Source organism: Pleurodeles waltl, chromosome 12 (genome assembly GCF_031143425.1).
Source record: "Pleurodeles waltl isolate 20211129_DDA chromosome 12, aPleWal1.hap1.20221129, whole genome shotgun sequence".
NCBI classification, from domain to species: Eukaryota; Metazoa; Chordata; class Amphibia; order Caudata; family Salamandridae; genus Pleurodeles; species Pleurodeles waltl.
This window is the reverse complement of record NC_090451.1, coordinates 50,580,253-50,598,647: the sequence shown is the minus strand read 5'-3', so window position 1 is coordinate 50,598,647 and position 18,395 is coordinate 50,580,253. Positions and strand designations below refer to the sequence as shown.

Sequence of the window (18,395 nt, the reverse complement as noted above, 5' to 3'; positions counted from 1 at the left end):
TATCTGGCCAGTGCATACCCTCGCCCTTAGTTTCCGATACAATAGTTGGGCCAACTTTAGGAATCCAGGGCCCACACCATCCGCCGCATTACCTCCCACAGGAAATCCCAGGAAAGGGTGTGAAATGCCTACTCAATGTCTAAGGCAACTCGAGAAGCCTCAAACGTTTAGTGCATTACATGAGAAAGTCTCCTAAGGTGCATGTGGGTTCCCCTACCTGGTACAAACCTGCACTGGTCTTTGTGCACTAGGTGTATAATCACTCGACTCCGTCTCTGCACGAGAACATTTGCTAGAAGCTTGACGTCTACACTGAGCATAGACAGCAGTCTGTACGATCTGTGATCCGCAGGATCCTTGCCAGGTTTGGGTAGCATATTTATCAAGGCCTCAAGCGTGTGAGACTGCAGGGCTCCACTGCTACAGGCCTCCTCCAAAGCTTCTAAGAGGGCCAGGAGAAGAGAGGCAGAGCATGCTTGGTAATAGTCCATCTGGTCCAGGGCAGCGACCTCGGGCCATGTTACACAGGGCCTCTTTTTACATCTCCTACTTGTATTGCACCATCTTACCCCTCCGCCTGAGCCCCTGTTAGGCGAGGGAGTTCACCTAGTCTAGGAAGTCGCTATCTCCCATTCCCAACCACCCATTTGTCAAGCGTACACACCTACTAAGCGGTCTCATAGTAGAGAATCAATGCCAGTCTGCGCCACAGCCGCTCCTCCCCAGGGCGGGTCAGTGCGAGGATCGTGGGCGGCGGTCTTTCGCGTTTCAGTAACCAGGCCAGCATGCGGCCCGCTCTGACCCCCTCTCTGTGCAGTCGTTGCCTAAAATCTCATCCTACGTGGCGATCAAGTGTGGCCCAAGCTGACGTCACTTGTCTTCGGTCAGTGTCCCGTCTTCTGCCTTGTGACCCACCATGCAGTGTTGCGGTTTGTCACGGCATTCCTCCCCCTCCCGTAGTCCTCGCTCTAGTCTTTTCCTGGCTCTGTAAGTCTTGCTGGGGCTTTCGCCTCTGCTGACCACCTAGCAGCACATTTATGATGCAGAGTCACTTGCCTTTATCGCAATCAAAAGAATAATGCTAAGTTTTTCTTGTTGATTCCTTAAATGCTCATAAAACTTCCACAAAAAAAGTTTAGTCTGAAACAGGGATGTCCAAGTACCACATGCAGGAAAGTTTGTAAGGATATCCAACCAAGATACATTTCCAACCAGAGACCCGCATGGATCAGGAACAATGTTGTGCAACCCAAATATAAAACCTCTTCCCAGTGTTATCATTCCTACTGCCAGCCAGGTAACCTACCTTAAAATATCCAATATGACACCAAGCGTAATAGCGTGAACTTTATCTGCATTGACGTTCAGTCACAGAGTTTCTCTGCCTGTTTCATCTGTCTGAGGTTTTACTTCCCTTCAGAAGTAAACAAGCATTGTACAAGAAAAGGGAACGTTGAACAATTTCCTTCTATTGGAACTGGGTAAAGGATAACTGTGGCTTCACTGAGCAGACAAAGTTCAGATAAGTCACTCTCATGATCTGATGCTCTGGTGACTGGTGGCTTTTTATTCAGTGTGATAGGAATACTGCTGAAGTTTCTGCACCATCCGTGTGCTGAACCAGGCTGCTCATGACAAGTCTCTGTGTTAAGAACGAGTGATGGAAAGAGAACTGTGGCATGTTTCTGGATTCTGCAATATCTTGCACTTGGAAATCCTGCCTCGCACCCACAGCATCCCCCTTAGGGGACTTCTACACAGCTCGAATACAGAAGTCATGCAGTTACATCAGAATATCACTATAAAGTGCTAGGGACCTCAAGGGCAGAAAATGTAGTGGCATCTACTCTTTAAACCCGCATTCTCCAAACTGATGGTCTGACCTCAAAAAATAGACAATTTACTCTCAAAACTTGAAAAAAAGGCCACACCAACCTGATAACTCTGGCTGATCACTACCGACTCCTGGATTAAAGGAAAATGAAGAATTCTGAAAAAAATTGATTTAAACATGTTTTGAAGCATTGACGTTCTTGGTTCCAGACCTGTGTTCATGTCAGCACTTAGGGCCATATGTACAAACACATTTTCCCATAGACACAGAATGGGCAAAACTGCTTGCTACATCTGGCCCTAAGACCACAATCGCTAAGCCCAGGAGATGAACTATTGTGCTCTAAAAACATAGGAACATTTCTACAAAGCACAAAGGAGCCATTGTCCGAAAGCACTATCTTTCACAAGACTCTCGCCCCACCAAGAATTTTATACCACGAGATTCCTAGCGATGGCAGGGACACCTTGGCTGCCTCTGGCACCAGTGTACCGTGGTGCAAGCAACCTCGAGGTCCGAATACATCCACCCACCTCTTCCAAGTAAAGGTCCCTCCAGTGACTAAACCTGATTTAATCTTCAGAAAGATACTGCCAAAGTAATTTTTGAAAAACCACCTCTGGAACTATTAGGGAGCTCCAATAAGTCATTTTCTCCTTCCTAATGACTTCCTCATAAATATTGACGTAGTGCGCTGTACTGTATAAACCACAGGCATTACTAAAGATAGCCTGGCATAATCCCAGATTCATATTTCCGTTCATCATGAGCCCCCGGGACCCCCTGTTTTACTACATCTTCTTGGAAACACCTACTGGGGAGAATTTATATATCCAAAATGGAATTGATTTACTTCCTGAATGGTGTTTCATTTAGCAACAGCTTCCACCTGCTGAGGCGGGACTTCCTGAGAAGACGTCAATCACTCACTCATAAGAAGTTCCCCCACACTATACAACATGTACAATTTATGAGCGGGCTACACTGATCACATGAAGGTACAAAGGTATTAAATGTGCAGACTCAAACTTTTTTTTTTTAATTAAAAAAGTGGAATATTACGAAGATCCTCAAAACATTGTGGGAAAGAGTGAATGAGATCCTGAACCAATTCATTTTAGGAGTTCAGGAAGTGTAGGTGGGAATCTCTCTTTTCAACTTGCCTTCCTCCAAAAAAAGTTTCTATATGCATGCAATGCAGTTTTTAGTCTAGCATAGCAGCACGCAATCGCTGCTTTTCTGACGTGTTGGTATCTATTTGGGCTTTTAACCACATACGCTGCACACCTATCACTTTCATTCGATAATGGGCCTGCCTTTTAAATATCCTTTGTTATCATTGGTAAATGCTTGACAGTTGTCCCTCCTTGGGTCAGTTTAGTTACCGCCTTCACCATTGACGCTGTTACACAGGTATTTGCACGGTTGCCGCATGTCTGACTGCGAGTGAACTTTGTTTTCTTTTTGTGTGTCTCTTCGCGCTCACCCTCGTGGCGGCTGTGGCGCTTTGAATCGGCTCGATTATGTCTACTGTTTACTTTTCATTTTCAATTTAAGTGGCAAGAAAGGAATTTACAAAGGTAATAACTAACTCGAGCAAACGCGAGACCCATTGCATTGTGAATGCCTGTTTTATTTGTGAACCCGATTCATCGTAAGATTGTGATAAGGGTACAAATTACATATTGAGTGTAATTTAAGAAACTAATTAACTGCACCGCCGACAGGTGATTAAAAAAAAAAACAGCAAAACTTGAGCAGAAACCTGCCAGCGAGATAAAATCTCCGTGAACTGGTATGTATGGGCATGTTGAAATAGGCCAAGGGTGAAGTCGAATTCTGCAGAGCCTTTGACAAAGAGTTGCCAATGTCACCCGGATCCACTCAAGATATTTAGGCTGACCAGTTGCTGAGTAAGGAGAGAGATGCATTTTGATAGCGGATATAAACGTAACTTTAGTGGAAACACAGAAAATATGAGATGGAGCCTTGGCTGGGCAGCCCTCGCTGACAGCACTGTTTGCAGAACAGTGATCTCTGACAACCTCAAATCAACTCTGGATTCACAGAGACACTTTAAACTGAACACTACAGGTTCAGTAAAGCACAATGTGGCTTTATGCAAATGTAATAAGTTAGCAGCACCGAAGCATGATGAGGCAAACAGGCTAATGGCATGGACAAATTCTACTGCCAACTTGCTAGAAAACAAGTTCTTTCACGCCAATCCACTTGGAAACAAGCACTGGCAAACTTATGGCTCGTTTTGGCTGCTAGCCATTGGAAGCTGCAAGACCATCGTCAACTCCCTCCTACCCCTCCCCCCCCAAAAAAAATGGCTAAAAGCTGAAATAATTTTAGGGTCTCAAAAAGGACATATTGCTGATGTAGCCCTGGCATTTAGGAGAACTGCTTTGTGTGTGGCTGTGCGCCTTCTGATAGGAGCAGAATGCCGTCACTCACACTGAAGTTATCCAATGGCTGGAGTGGGCCGACCCACTGTCCCATACAGGTGCTGCACTGAGGGGGGAAATGTCAGTGACACAACAGCAGGCGAGTGGGTGAGGGGTCCCTGGATGTACTATGATATATCCATCATTTTAGCAAGATCAAAAGGTTTTTATCAATGTCAGTCCTAAATATAGAAGAAATTGGAAGATGTGGGTGCACTTGAGGTGATGCGAGTTATCCAACAGAAAATTAAAAGACTGAATGAAAAGTCCGATAATGTGACGCACTTTCAACGCACTTTTAATGAGCATTAGCCGGTAGAAGCAAGGTCAATTGTCCTTTTTAGCTAACAGTTAAACAAGGTACTGAATGATTCAGCTCGGGAACGTTGCAAATTCTCTTTCAATGAATACAGTGCCTCACTGGTCATATTCAACTAGTCTCCATCTAGGTGCTTCGGCTATTTGGCTGAAAAGGGAATTAAAGCGCAAGAGCAAAGCCATTTGCCCAAGTCCACACAAGTGGTCAACTTTATTATCCGGGATTAGAACCCAGGTCTCCTGGTTGAAAAGGTTGCAACCGAGGCACTCCAGCTCATGTCCCTTTGACAGTGATACCAATGGCCCATGCCCAATTCAGAAAGCATATCTCTCTTGAGCAGGAGGCCTCTAAGAAAGTCAGGGATAAATGGAGCAAGTCTGGATTAAAAGAAAGAAAATGTATTTTGTGACTCAAGACCAGATATTAAGGAAGGATTCTGTGAGGGTGGTCTTTAGAAGGAAAGAATGAAAACGAAGCACTGCTAAACAAAAATTACAAGAGCACTGGAACAAGAGGGTCAGCATGAAATGCTAAAATAAAAACATCAAAGAAAATATTAAATCTTTAAGGATATAAGGACGGCAAGAAATGAACAACAAGCAATTGTAAAATGCCGAGCAACTGACCTGTGAGTTTAATAAATGATATGTTTTGATCTTATGGATTTTGAATTGCACAGAGCATGCCCAGTGATTCCACTCCTATGCCAAGCAGAAAGGGGGGAGTTCTGTTCCTTAAGTCATAAAAGTGGTAAAAAATGTGCACGGAAAAGGTCGGGCCCTTGCTAAAATTTCTAACCGACACCGGGCATTTCCCCAAGTTACGTAGATATACCAAGCACTGGGAAAGCTAATGTTTCAGGTCTTTAGGAGCTATCGTCTTTGTCAATGATTTAGCCATGCTGTACAGTATCCATAATGTGGGGAACTGCACACAGGCGAAAAACTAGTGCGATGGAGAAGCACATGAAGGAGAGTGCGTCCGAGGGGTATAGGGAGAAGCGCACAGAAAAAAGTGCAACACAAGCATTGTGGGTGGGAGTAAAAACAGGAGGGAGACAGCTGGAAAACACATGCACTTTTGTAGCGTGTGTAAACAAAAAGATAAAAGTGAAGTGCAGTGAAAACTGAGGAGTGGGAAGGCAAGTATTGAATGTATCTTCCAGGGGAGGGACAAACTCACAAAAGAGGAAGTAAAGCCCACGAGCTAACGAATAAGCAAGCTAGCAAACAAGAGCAACAATGAACCCAACCAATAATAAGCAATGGCTGGGCTCTAAGTCCACTGTAAGCTGACAATAAGTCTCACGGAAGACAGTGAATGCGCAGTCCAGTAGGCAAGACCTAAAAACAACTACCTTTCAGCTCTTTAAGAAAGCATTTCAATAACATGCCAACGCATCAGTTCCACGATCATAAAAATCTTGTTGGCAGCAACACGCATCCTCCAGTTGGTAGTCACAGTTCAGATACCCGCTATATCCTCGACAACCACAGCGCACATTTGCTACGCATCACTGTTTTCCCCCTTTTTTCCTTTGCTTCTGCCAAGTTATATTTCCCAGATAATTCCTCTGTAATTGCTCCAATGGCAGGCCCTCTCTTCGCTGCTCTCTAGCTGCAAACATGCTGATCAAATCATGCAGAGGAATGCGCCCCGATCCGGTTTATCCGGCATCGCCAATACCAAAATAACTATTTTAACAATAAGGGAAGCAGGGTGTACACTTATATAGAACTCAAAACACCACTTTGCCCATCCTTCTGTACAATGCTGTGCTCTTATCATATTTAATAGCAGTGCAAAATGACAACATATTGAAGTACTTGCAGAACCACAATGTGCAGTTTCATCCTTGGTCGAAAAGATTTGTGGAAAATTTCAAATCTCCCAAAGGTTATTATTCTTTTTTATTTATTTTTTAACAGTCCAGGATCCAAATGTAATTTTTTTGTATGTGGATGTGAGGACACCGTCGGGCCAGAATTCATGTTTCCAATAACCATTTGCAGATTTATCAAGCGACAGAATTAGACGGTAATAACCAAATATTGATGAACTATTGCCTAGGCTTTTAGAACATAAAAGGTGCTGCTGTAAATGCTCAAAGATTGATTGCTGTTATGAATGATGGTTTATTCTCAGATTTTTAATATATGTTTTTGTCAATTTCTTTAGGGGCCTCAAAATCACATTTAGGAGATAAAACGTTGCTCCTGGAAACACTGCCCATGCCGGGGATCTGAACCCCTGCACCCGAGTTCTAAACAAATGATGAGTTAAAGATTATTGCACGAATTTCTTTGTCCAGAGTGTTAAGGACTACTCTTGCTGCAATTTTAGATGTAAAAAAAAAAAAAAAAAAAAAACTACATTTATATGATTGATAATTGGTCTGGAATGCTGAAATCCCACTTTTTTGTGAACCCTTAAAACCTAGATGGTTTACACCAAAAAAACTCCAGTTAATATCTCTGTGAAGATATCAGGGTGGTTGTTTTCCGGAAGTTGTAGGATTGAAACTTCAAGACCCTCTCCCAATGCACATGGACTTCAGGAGCCAAGCAAATGCAAAATACAGATTAATGTGGCATATATTTCAGCAAATGTATATAGTTCTTCTGAAGTTCAAATTTAAAAAAAAAAAAAAATGTTGAAAGTTTTTTAAGTACTCACCTCTCGCCTTTCAGCAACTTTCCATAGAGTAAAAGACACCCCATAAAGTGCAAGTTGAGGATCCCAGACAGACAGGAGACATTCTTCAATCAGGAAGCGAGCACACAACATAAATTTTAAGGACTTCACTGCTGGACAGATGAACTAATTTAATTCAGTAACAGATGTGTGTTCTGGTACTTTTACATATAATATATATATATATATATATATATATATATATATATAAATAAAAAAATATATATATATCTAGGATCCTAGTGATAAGGGCACTTTACAACAGTTGCATACACAGAAGAAACAAAAAAAAAGTTTATTTGAGTAAAAGCATTTGCTGTGTAATAATTAAAAAAAATGTATCCCTAACAATTATGCTTCACTGGCGTGAAAGCTTTTTAGAATACTCTCCCACATGTTTATCACTGTTGGATATAGATATTTAAAAAACAGGAAATATGCCTTGGTGTACTTTTAAACAGACACAATTGCAAATATGTCATTCACATAGCAACCCCTAGAATCCCTAAATTTACTCATTTTCAAAAATTAAAATAGAAGAATGTCATGGGTTGGAAGGTCCACTGAAATTCAACTTTTTTTGTTTAGAAGTTCTATTCCTTCAAAAGTCAAAATGCCAACCTGGCTAAAACATCTTAGATGGATATCTTGTTCAGACATCATGGGCTAAATGTGCATGTCCCGTGAGTGACACATAAAGCATTTTAAGCAAATTTGGAACTGGAGATTCCTGCCCTGTGAACAACAAGTAGGGAGACAAAGGGGCCGATGCCCTTTCCCTGGGCTGCTAAAAAGAGGTCAGTGGTGTGCTGTAAATCAATCAAGGGCCCGAGAGAAAGCCGCTTTATTAGAGAGAGACAAAGGGCGGGGGGGGGGGGGGTAGATTACAGGGGGAGGGACGGTGCTGAGTGAAGAGCACTGCTGCCATCAAATCACCTGTCAATCCTGCCGAATTTCTCGCCGACGCCCCCGGATTAGGGATTCCAGGAGGGCAACAGCTCAATCATGGTTGAGATAAAGCCAGATCCGTTTCTTGGCGCTACCCTGAGCTCAGCTGCCATGCTCATGAATCAAAGTCAAGGGGTTCGCAGTGATCAAGAGAAACTCTCAGCGTGGCACACGGATAACAAGCGAGATTTTGCGAGATCTTCCTCTCAGCTGGAATAAAGGTAGCAAGCCCAACCTCAAAGATCACCCTTCGGCAACAACACAGAGCGCACAATGATTACACAGAGCCTATATCAATATATTCATCTCACGTGTCCCACCGGGACCAAGGATGCCTTACTGGTGACATTCTTTTGGGCTGGAGTTGTGTGCGTATATAAAGTAAAGTTTGAGTACTTGTACGCTCAGGGCCTGAATTGCAGTTTGATGGACAGGTGCACTGTCACCAACATGAACTAATTAACACTGCACGATATCCTAATACACTTGTAATAAGGCAGACGGGATGTCCATCATGTGTGCAATGGAGTATCCATCCACCAACCTATAGATCAGGTCGCAACTCCAAAGATCAGAGCAAGTGTTTTCAAACACAGGAATAATCAATTAGATGACGTCATGATTAAGAAATCATAAAATATATATATATATATATATATATCAATCAATATCAGAGATGAACTTAAGAGTTCTGGGCAAAACTTTATAAGGCTTTCACAAACACCCAAACCACACACAATGCCAAAAACACGTATTACTGCTGAGGCCATCAAAAACGTGCTTGAAGCCGATGCATAATCAATCTTTGTCAATAACAATGAGCTGCATTTTCATTTTTATTTTCAAAAATTGAGACATTCAATAACAATTGCAGGAGCAAAAATGTCCTGAGTCAACAAACCTGCAGCCACAGCCTGACAGTAAGAAAAATGATCAAATTTATAGAAACTAAGAAGAAGGATGAGGAATGGCTACTCACTAAAGCGTTCAAAAGTAACTTAATGACAACGAACAGTGGTGTGGAGAACAAGGACAGTGATGGAGGCCAGTACTCTTGACTCTACCTCACCTAAACCTCGTAGATTAAACACGAGGATATTTGTGTTTGCTGATCTTTTCTACAGGGCAAATGAAAACGCCTCGTACTGTATGTCCAGATAATAAAAATGTGTGATGGACAGTCTGCAACAGAACAGAAGTTTCGAAGAGGAAAAATAATTTCCAGGGTTTCCCATATGAGAAAACCTAGATTCTCTCTGCTGAAATTCTAGATATCAAGTCAAGTAAATCTTCTAGATATATTTGATACGTCCTACAATGAAAAAAAAAGATAACCACCATTCCATCTTGTTTCCTGCAAGTGTTCATATACTAGTACGTTACTCATACAAATACAAACATTTTTTCTGTGAGGTCAGTGTGTCCCCTTATACAATTCACCTATGGACCAGAATATGTAATTCACCACAACATCGAATGTATTCTTTGGTGCTGCTCATGACCAGGTTTGATGCAATTCCACTATCTTCCACTAAAACGGCGACAGGTGGGGGACCATATTGATACCTTCAAGCAAATAGTTCACACTGGTTCCATCTGTGATCCTCTCAGCTGGAGAAGTGTACTTAATTTTTGTCATCCCGCTCCGCCCCCCCCCCCCCCCCCACATTACAGTAAACAAAGCAGACTGAAACCTTCCTGCGATAGAGAATATAACAATTCTCAGGCCGTATTTATTCACAACCACATAAACACGACATAAAAAAAATCATCACATTTTCTCTATTTTTCTTTCATCCTTAATTTCCAATATTTATTTACAATATGCATCTCAAGCCATAGTTTTGGTTCTTTAAAAAGAGTCATGGTTGTCCAACCACCAGGCACCTGGGCATCGACTGTAGACTGGGGGCCGTGTTCCCCCAAAACAAATTACCCTTCACAAGGCGAGACTCACCTGCCTCCTCAAGATAGAGGGGGCGCGGGCCTGCAATAAAATTGTCCCCCAATCCAAACATACCAGAGCCAACCCTAAGCAAGGGATCCCCCCTGGCACCCAATGGGGATGGTCCTGGGCAACCGAGCCATACCTTGATCCCCTGGCGCAGTCTCTATCCACCCAAATTCAAAATTCCAGGGCCGTGTAATGGAGTACCATGGGGGGAGCTATGGACATTTACGGTAGCGGTCGTCCCGAGCCCCTTTCCTACACCCACAGCACCACCACCCTGCTTTGAGCCAAAAGGCTTCCAATACCGTCTTGAGTTTGCCTGCACTAGTATTCTTGATGCCAAGGTCATCCTCCTGCTTTGTGCCCAAACATGACTCCTTCCCTCCTAAGGTCTTCCTACTCCTGCGATTCTTTGGGGATGGGTGGGCAGGAAAGAATTCCTCCAGTCCTCTGGAGGTGTGCACAGATCGTCAGGGGCAGCCAGGGTCAAGTAAACAACCTGACTCTCGAGGGACTTGAGTCCCCTTTTAAGCCAGTTCTGGCTGCCTCTGCTGATCGCCCCAGGAGCCCCCACCATCCAATCGACTCACCCCGCGGGTGAGCACGATTTTCAAAATTTGTGCGGCGCCCCTGGTATGGCTGTCACTCGGAACCGGTCCGATCTGGCCCGCACCTGCCCTGGGGGCGCGCAATGCCTTGGTGTGCGCCTCCTTCCCAAAAACTCAAGTTTCTCTGAGAAGGTCTTTTCTTTCAACGTTTCCTGGCTTAAGGATCCCTCTACCGTACTACCACTGATCCTCAAGTGCAGCTGACCCACGCCAAAACTTGTGTGCAAGGATTACAGAAATTAAAAATAAGAACTGTTCTAAAAAAAAAACTCGGGCTTCAGCAAGTGTGAAAGCAGGGAGTGAGATTGAGCTGCGACTGAAACAAGTGCAAACACACCTTAAAAGCACAAAATTGGACGTGAATAGAGTTAAGTTCTTCCCTTGAAGTCCTTCACACAAAATCTGCTGGAGCAAGGGCCTACAAAATCTAGAAAGTAAGACTATACTCCAAATAAACACATTCAATTGGCCAACACATCATATCAAGGGCCAATCAAAGTTCAGACAGAAAACACATAGAAGTGGGTCGCTTGGTTCAAAGTTCAGGAATGCTGGGAACTCCACGTTCAGAGCAAAAACAACCCACCCGCATAAACTAAACTTTTCTAGTTAAAATGTGGCTGAGGATCAGAAACGCAACAGTGAACAAGAAAGCTCTGGTCATAGCATCCCCAGACAGAAGCCGCTGTTCCCCTTCAGCAAATACTGAAGGTTCCTCCTCCCTACCAATGTGTTCCTCACTCAGCATTGAGGTTGAATCAGTCTGAAACTAAGTGAAAAGTTTTCACAAGAGCAACCAGATAAATAAACCTAGAAATGCACTCTAATGCTAACCCAAGACACAAGTCATAAATTACCAACTCAGAGAAAATAAAAAAAAACAAGAACAATCTGCAGAAAAGTTCCAAAAATAAAGAAGGTACGTAAAACTCAAGCAATGGAGGCTGTCCAATGAGAAGAGGGCGCTGCAAGAGATGTGCACGGTCTGGCCACGTTTACGCACACGGCGCATCACGCGCAATACATCAGAATTCCACCTGACTTGTTCCCAACAATGACGACGCCCTTTACTCAATTAAATAAAAAGTACAAAACAAATAAAAAGGAAAAAGACGTTTAGCTGCAAGGGGGGTGGGGTGTAGGAATGGTCTTGTGCTGCCCAGGTACAACAATGCACGCTGGGATGCACGGGTCCCACGGAAGACAAGTTCATCATATGTGAGCAGGAGAAGAAACAGGGTGAAGGATGGAGGCTGCAGATCCACGAACAGCGAAAACCCTCGCTCCGCTGAAACGCACCCCCCAAAAGAGCAACCATGAGCCACACTGGGAGGGGCCTAGGGTAGGTGAAAAATTATATTTTTGTTTGTACAACTCTGTTCGATTTTGGTTTTCAGAAGAACAGTAAGAGATCTTTACTAGCCTTAAGTTCATAACACAGTAATCAATGAAAAGGAACAATAACATCTATCAATCAGAAGCAATGAAAACACTCAAACCACAGGCAGCTTGTGGAAGTGACTTGGGAGTGTGGTGGGAGTAAACACAGGAATGCGTGGTTTGGATTACGATTCCTATATTGTTCCATATTAGAGGTCAGTCCCTGGCTTGCAAAGCGTCTTGCCTTCCCTAGGGTTACGCTATGTCCTGGGGTTTTCTAGAAAACTGGCAATGTTTCTTTCCACGTACTGGCTAGTAAAAGAAATGGCGCATCTGTTTCCATCATAAATTAAAATTAAAAGCGTTTTTCTAGTGACTTTGTAACTAGATGGATAATGATCTATTTATCCCTCAAAACTTGGAGTGAGAGTTGTGAAATTAACCAAACGCACTTGCTGAAACTTTGTGAGCTACAGGTACCAATGAGATAAACAGGAAGTTAGTGGCAGGCGAACTTCACAATCTTGTACAAAACTGGTGCAAACAGAATCTACCACAAAGAAACTGGCGTGAATGCATGGAAATGTTTCCAAGAGAAAATAAAACCAATCCCAGTATAATCAAGAACACTGGACTAACCACTAAACCCGGGTTCGGAAATAGCATACTACACATGAAAAAGCGCTTCATCGCACGTCAGGGGTAGAGAGCGCTATATAAATAGAATGAAGGCACAACAAATGGAGATAGAAGGCATACAACATCCTTGTGGCAGAAATGAGAGGAAAGTCAAAAAAGCTAATGAAATAAAAGAACGATCAAAGCATAAAGGACTAGAAGGATGAAGAAAGAAAAGTAATTTGAGCTGGAGCCGGCCAGACAGTGCCACCAAGAATGGACATTGTACTGACCTGGGCAGGATCGATCGTACTTATCGGAGGCCAATATCTACATTTCTGTGATCTGAAAGAATTCACAATGGCCAGCCACCCGACCACAACACATACAAGAAATACTTTATAGCGACACAAACGTTTAAACCCACGGAAGGTGCTCAAACTCCTTTCCACAACCGAGAATATTTAAAATACATTTTTCATTTCTTGGGATAAAATCTTGCTGATTTTTTAATCGACATAAAGCAGAGCATTGGGTTCGAAAACGTTTTCCTCCTTGGGTGTAGAGGGCCAGAGGTAAATTGTACATTTTACCCACAATAACTAACGTAGGTTAATTCCCCCAAATTTGGACCGTCATTCGTCAAAAACAGAGGAATGACAGTAAATTCTCCAGACATGCACTTCTACCAAGGCAGGCTTGCCTGCACAGCTGCATGGGAGCTGACGTCATGCATGCAGCCTGGCCCCGTTCCAAAGGCATGACCTTGAGGCACCCCCACATTTACAAGGGGCAAAAAGAGCACCCAACAGCTGCATGGCTGCACGCCTCTTCCACGTGGCGGCTGCACCGGTGACTCCAAATAGAATATCCCAAAGTTCACCAGTGGCCAATGTGCAACCCAGAAGGCGCTGCGGTGTCTTGCACGCGTTTCACAGCTGCTCCAATGATTCCCCTTCCTCACTACTACAGCAGGCGTGAACCACATTCGTGCTCGCAGTTACAATGGTGAACCTAAATGTACTCCATGCCCCCAGATACGGCCCACTGAAGCACCAGAACTCGACTAATCACCTCGTGGCTGCACCAGTGAGCCCCCAACCCAGGCAACAACTGCACCAGCGGAGCCTTAGACTTCACCAATGGGCACGCAGCGCTACTCTCTGCCGCACAAGTGAACCTCTGGCTCTCGCTCACAAAGTCCCATTGCAGCCGCACTAGTGAACCATCAACCCACTTAAAAGGCGGAATCCCCAACCAGCTCACAGCTTTGCACGTCAACACTCGCCTTCCCTGCAGCTGCACAAGTGAAAACCTATCCCTCGTCAGTGCACCAGTGATCCACCACAAACTCACAGATGCACCTTGATCTACAGCCCCTGTGCCGCCCCCTACCGACTCCCGCTCACGACAGCTGCAGTAGTGAACACTATGTCTGCCGCCGTTGCACCAGCGTCTAGCAACCCCCTACAAGCGGTACTAGCGACCACCGAGCCTCTCACAGCTGAACCAGTGAACACCCAACCCCTCACAACTGCACTAATGAAACAACAGGGCCCCCTTCAGACACAACCAGTGACCTGCACATCTGCAGCAATGCCCTTCCGCCACGCACATCTGCATTATCAATTCTGCCGCGTCTGTGCAAACTAGTGCACAAGATGTGCCAACCGCCATATCTTCCATCGACACCCGCTGCACCAGGGACCCTCCTCTAACGACCCTCAACCCACACATGCACGTTAGCGCTGCCCAAGTAGTCATAATTGGCTAAGATACCCTGCTATTGCGCCAGTCGTGCCTGGCACGAAGTGTCACCACGATGCTCGTGCAGCCAGATGGTTACACTAGTGTCTCAGCAGCTGGACGGCCACACTCTGCTGCAATCATGGCCTTCACGGCTGCGACTGAACCTATCCCACATCAGCACCAATGAATGCCCCTAACCCATTCTTGCCCCAGCGCCCATGCTCTCTGCACCAACAGTGGCCCATTAGACCTTCTGGCACACATCCGCAGCCACGATGTCACTGAGACCCCGCAGCCCAAGTGTGCCACCCTGCCTCTCTGCTAAAGAAACCAGCCTCGTACCCCTTTCACCAGTGAAAAAATGCACTCTGGCCTAGCGCGCCCACCACCTCCACAAATGACCCTCACTCATCTATTCCTGCGCCCTAGCTGAACCAGACCCCCCCCCCCTTCACACACACACACATCATCCCAGCACTACGGAACAGATGCAGCTGTGTAACCACTATAGTGTAACAATCCACCCAAAGGCAACTGCACCAGCCATCGCCCCCTCCGCAACCCTGTCAGCACCCACCACAACTGCACCAAACTCCATCTGTGCACCACAGGTCACGAGGTCTGCGCTAGCTCCTGCACGGAGTGCATCAGATCTCCACAGTTTCACCATACTCCCAACTGTGCACCACTGCTCACGAGGTCTGTGCTAGGTCCTCCACGGTGGGAGTGCATCAGATCTCCACAGTTTCACCATACTCCCAACTGTGCACCACTGCTCACGAGGTCTGTGCTAGCTCCTCCACGGTGGGAGTGCACCAGATCACCACAGTCTAACCATACTCCCATCTGTGCACCACAGCTCACGAGGCCTGCGCTAGCTCCTCCTCGATGGGAGTGCATCAGATCTCCACAGCTGCACCACACTCCAACCGTGCACCACGGCTCACGAGGTTTGCGCTAACTCCTCCACGGTTGGAGTGCACCAGATCACCACAGTCTAACCATACTCCCATCTGTGCACCACAGCTCACGAGGCCTGCGCTAGCTCCTCCACGATGGGAGTGCACCAGATCCCCACAGCTGCACCACACTCCCAACTGTGCACCACTGCTCACGAGGTCTGTGCTAGCTCCTCCACGATGGGAGTGCATCAGATCTCCACAGTTTCACCATACTCCCAACTGTGCACCACTGCTCACGAGGTCTGTGCTAGCTCCTCCACGCTGGGAGTGCACCAGATCACCACAGTCTAACCATACTCTCATCTGTGCACCACAGCTCACGAGGCCTGCGCTAGCTCCTCCACGATGGGAGTGCACCAGATCCCCACAGCTGCACCACACTCCCAACTGTGCACCGCTGCTCACGAGGTTTGCGCTAGCTCCTCCACGGTTGGAGTGCACCAGATCTCCGCAGCTTTACCACACTCCATCTGTGCACCCCTGTTCACGAGGTCTGCACTAGCTCCTCCACGGAGGGAGTGTACCAGATCTCCGCAGCTGCACCACACTCCATCTGTGCACCACTGTTCACGAGGCCTGCGCTAGCTCCTCCACGGAGTGCACCAGATCTCCACAGCTGCAAAAGTCCTACTACCCAAGGGACACCCTCGCAGCTGCACCAGCGCCCCCAATGTCTCCATCGGTGTACACCAAGAACCGCGCTGCTATCCAGAGCTGCACTAGTGCACCAGAGACCCCCAACGCACTACACCAATGCATCTCCATCAGTTGTCCTTTCTCTGCACCAATGCACAACGGTTATCATCAGCGCCCCCCAATGACTCCACCAGTATACCCCCAAGGTCTACACAAACGCTTCCCCAAAAGTTACTTCCCTCTCTAGATGCACACGCTCACATGGTTCTGCTTTAGTGCACCTTTGGTTCATCAGCGCGGCTGCACCAATGTCCCCTAAGAAATGCACCAGCATCTCGGAGCAGCACACGCCCTCCCACAGGTGCATTAGTGCAGTGGTTCCCAACCTGTGGTCGGGGGACCCCCGGGAACCACAAAACCTCCTCAGGAGGTCCGTGACTGCTTGTAAAATAAATATTAACAGTTCGGGGATCCCCAGCTTTCAGCAATGACTCATGGGGGGGTCCCCGGATTCCAATAAAGAGTGTGTCCCTGGGCCCCAGAAATAATAACGTGGGGGGTCCACAGAAGTCAAAAGGTTGGAACCACTGCTCTAGTGCACTCCAGGTTGCACCAGCGCACTATAACTGCACTGGTGTAAGTGCACGAGCTCTTCTGCAGCTGCACCAGCCACTCCGTGTTACCTCAGTGCACCATTGCTGAGCCAGCGCTGCTGCACGACTGACCGCCCCCCCCCCCCCGCCACGAACTACAACTATGGGTCCCACGACGTGTCACTGCTCGCCGAGCTGCGGCACCTCCACTTTACCTGCACCAGTGCACTCCCCGGGGGTTGCAAAGCCCAAAACTAACTGCACCAACACTCCTCCAAAAATGCACCAGCATCTAGTGAGCTGCACCCGTGCACACCCAGTTGCATCAATGCACCACAGCTGCACCAGTGTTTCCTGCAACGCGTCCGTCCGAGCTAGGCCAGTGCAATGCATTCGTGCAGCACCAGTGCACCGACAGCTGCACTAGTGCACTCGCGCTGCACCACAGCTCCAACAGCCGAGTGAGGGTCCTTCAGGAGCTGCACCAGCCCCCCCGACCCCTGCACCAGGGCCCCCCAACCACCAGTTGCCGCTACTTCCCCGGCCGCTCCGTTCAGCCCCCTCGCTCACCTCTCTCCGGGGGGCTCGGGGTGACGGTGGACGTGTCCCCGCCGGACTCTCCCTCCAGGCGTCGCTCAGGGCCCCGCCACGGCCGCCGCCAGCACGGAGCAGCCTCTGCGAGCAGCCATGATCCAGCACAGCCGGGGAGAGCGGGACGAGGGAGGGAGGAGGGCTGCCTGCGGGGAGAGGAAGGGGAGGCGAGCGGAGCCGAGCACCTCCGGAGAGAGCCGAAGCACGCAGAGCAGCTCCGGAGAGAGCCGAAGCACGCAAGGCCGAGCCGAGCACTTCCGGAGAGAGCCGAAGCGCGCAGGGGCGAGCCGAGCAGCTCCGAAGATAGCCGAGGCAACCAGGAGCGAGACGACCAACTCCGGAAAGACCCGGAGATAGCCGAATGCTCACGGAAACTAAGGGCCGAGCTCGCGTCTGGCGGACGAGAAGTTCCGAAAACAGCCGAGCGTGATTCTAGAAACAGCTGCAAGTGCTTGCTGCCCGGAAGTAAAAAGTTCATAATCTTTGGTAGCAATCTCCAGTATTCTTAAAGTTTATTAGTTTTACAACTAACCATTTAGGATTGTGCAGAGATGTTAAATATGCTTTAAAAAAATAATAATAATAGTTGCCACATTTTTTAGTTCCTCCAGAAAGGGACAAGCCAAGTGGAAATTAGTAAATGACACTTTTACCAAATATTGTAAGTTTTAGCCTTCCTATCACACGCAAAAATGGTCTCATATGCGGGGCCATTGGAATTATGCGGCCGGGAAGGAGCAAATTGTGAGGGGGTTGACTAAATGATGTGGCAAGAAAAGTCAAATTATGTGATGCAATGCCGGCGATTTTGTGACAGTATTCATCATTTTGTAATTTTGACATATGCTAACACTGTCCGGGGAAAGATTTCTTCTCCTGAGTAACAAATTGAAACTGAGGTCGACACACAGCAGTAACGCAGCAGCATCTCAGTAGCCCAGATCTGCTACCTCACCAGCGAGTAAAGGGGAAGAGTTTCATTACTCTAGGCAGGGGCGTAGCTTTGTCAGTAAGATTCTCCGACAATTAGACTGGCATATAATGTTTAAATACATTATA

The 18,395-nt window shown here is 46.6% G+C and overlaps 1 protein-coding gene across 1 annotated transcript in view; it reads right to left on the bottom strand.

Moving 5' to 3' along the window:
• Nucleotides 1-17,535, bottom strand: part of PIK3R2 (phosphoinositide-3-kinase regulatory subunit 2) — a 131,263-nt gene extending 113,728 nt beyond the window's left edge. Inside the window, exon 1 of the mRNA XM_069216406.1 lies at nucleotides 17,316-17,535. The gene's annotated coding sequence lies outside the window, so the exon portion shown is untranslated. The remainder of the gene's footprint in view (nucleotides 1-17,315) is intronic.
• Nucleotides 17,536-18,395: the final 860 nt, after the last annotated feature.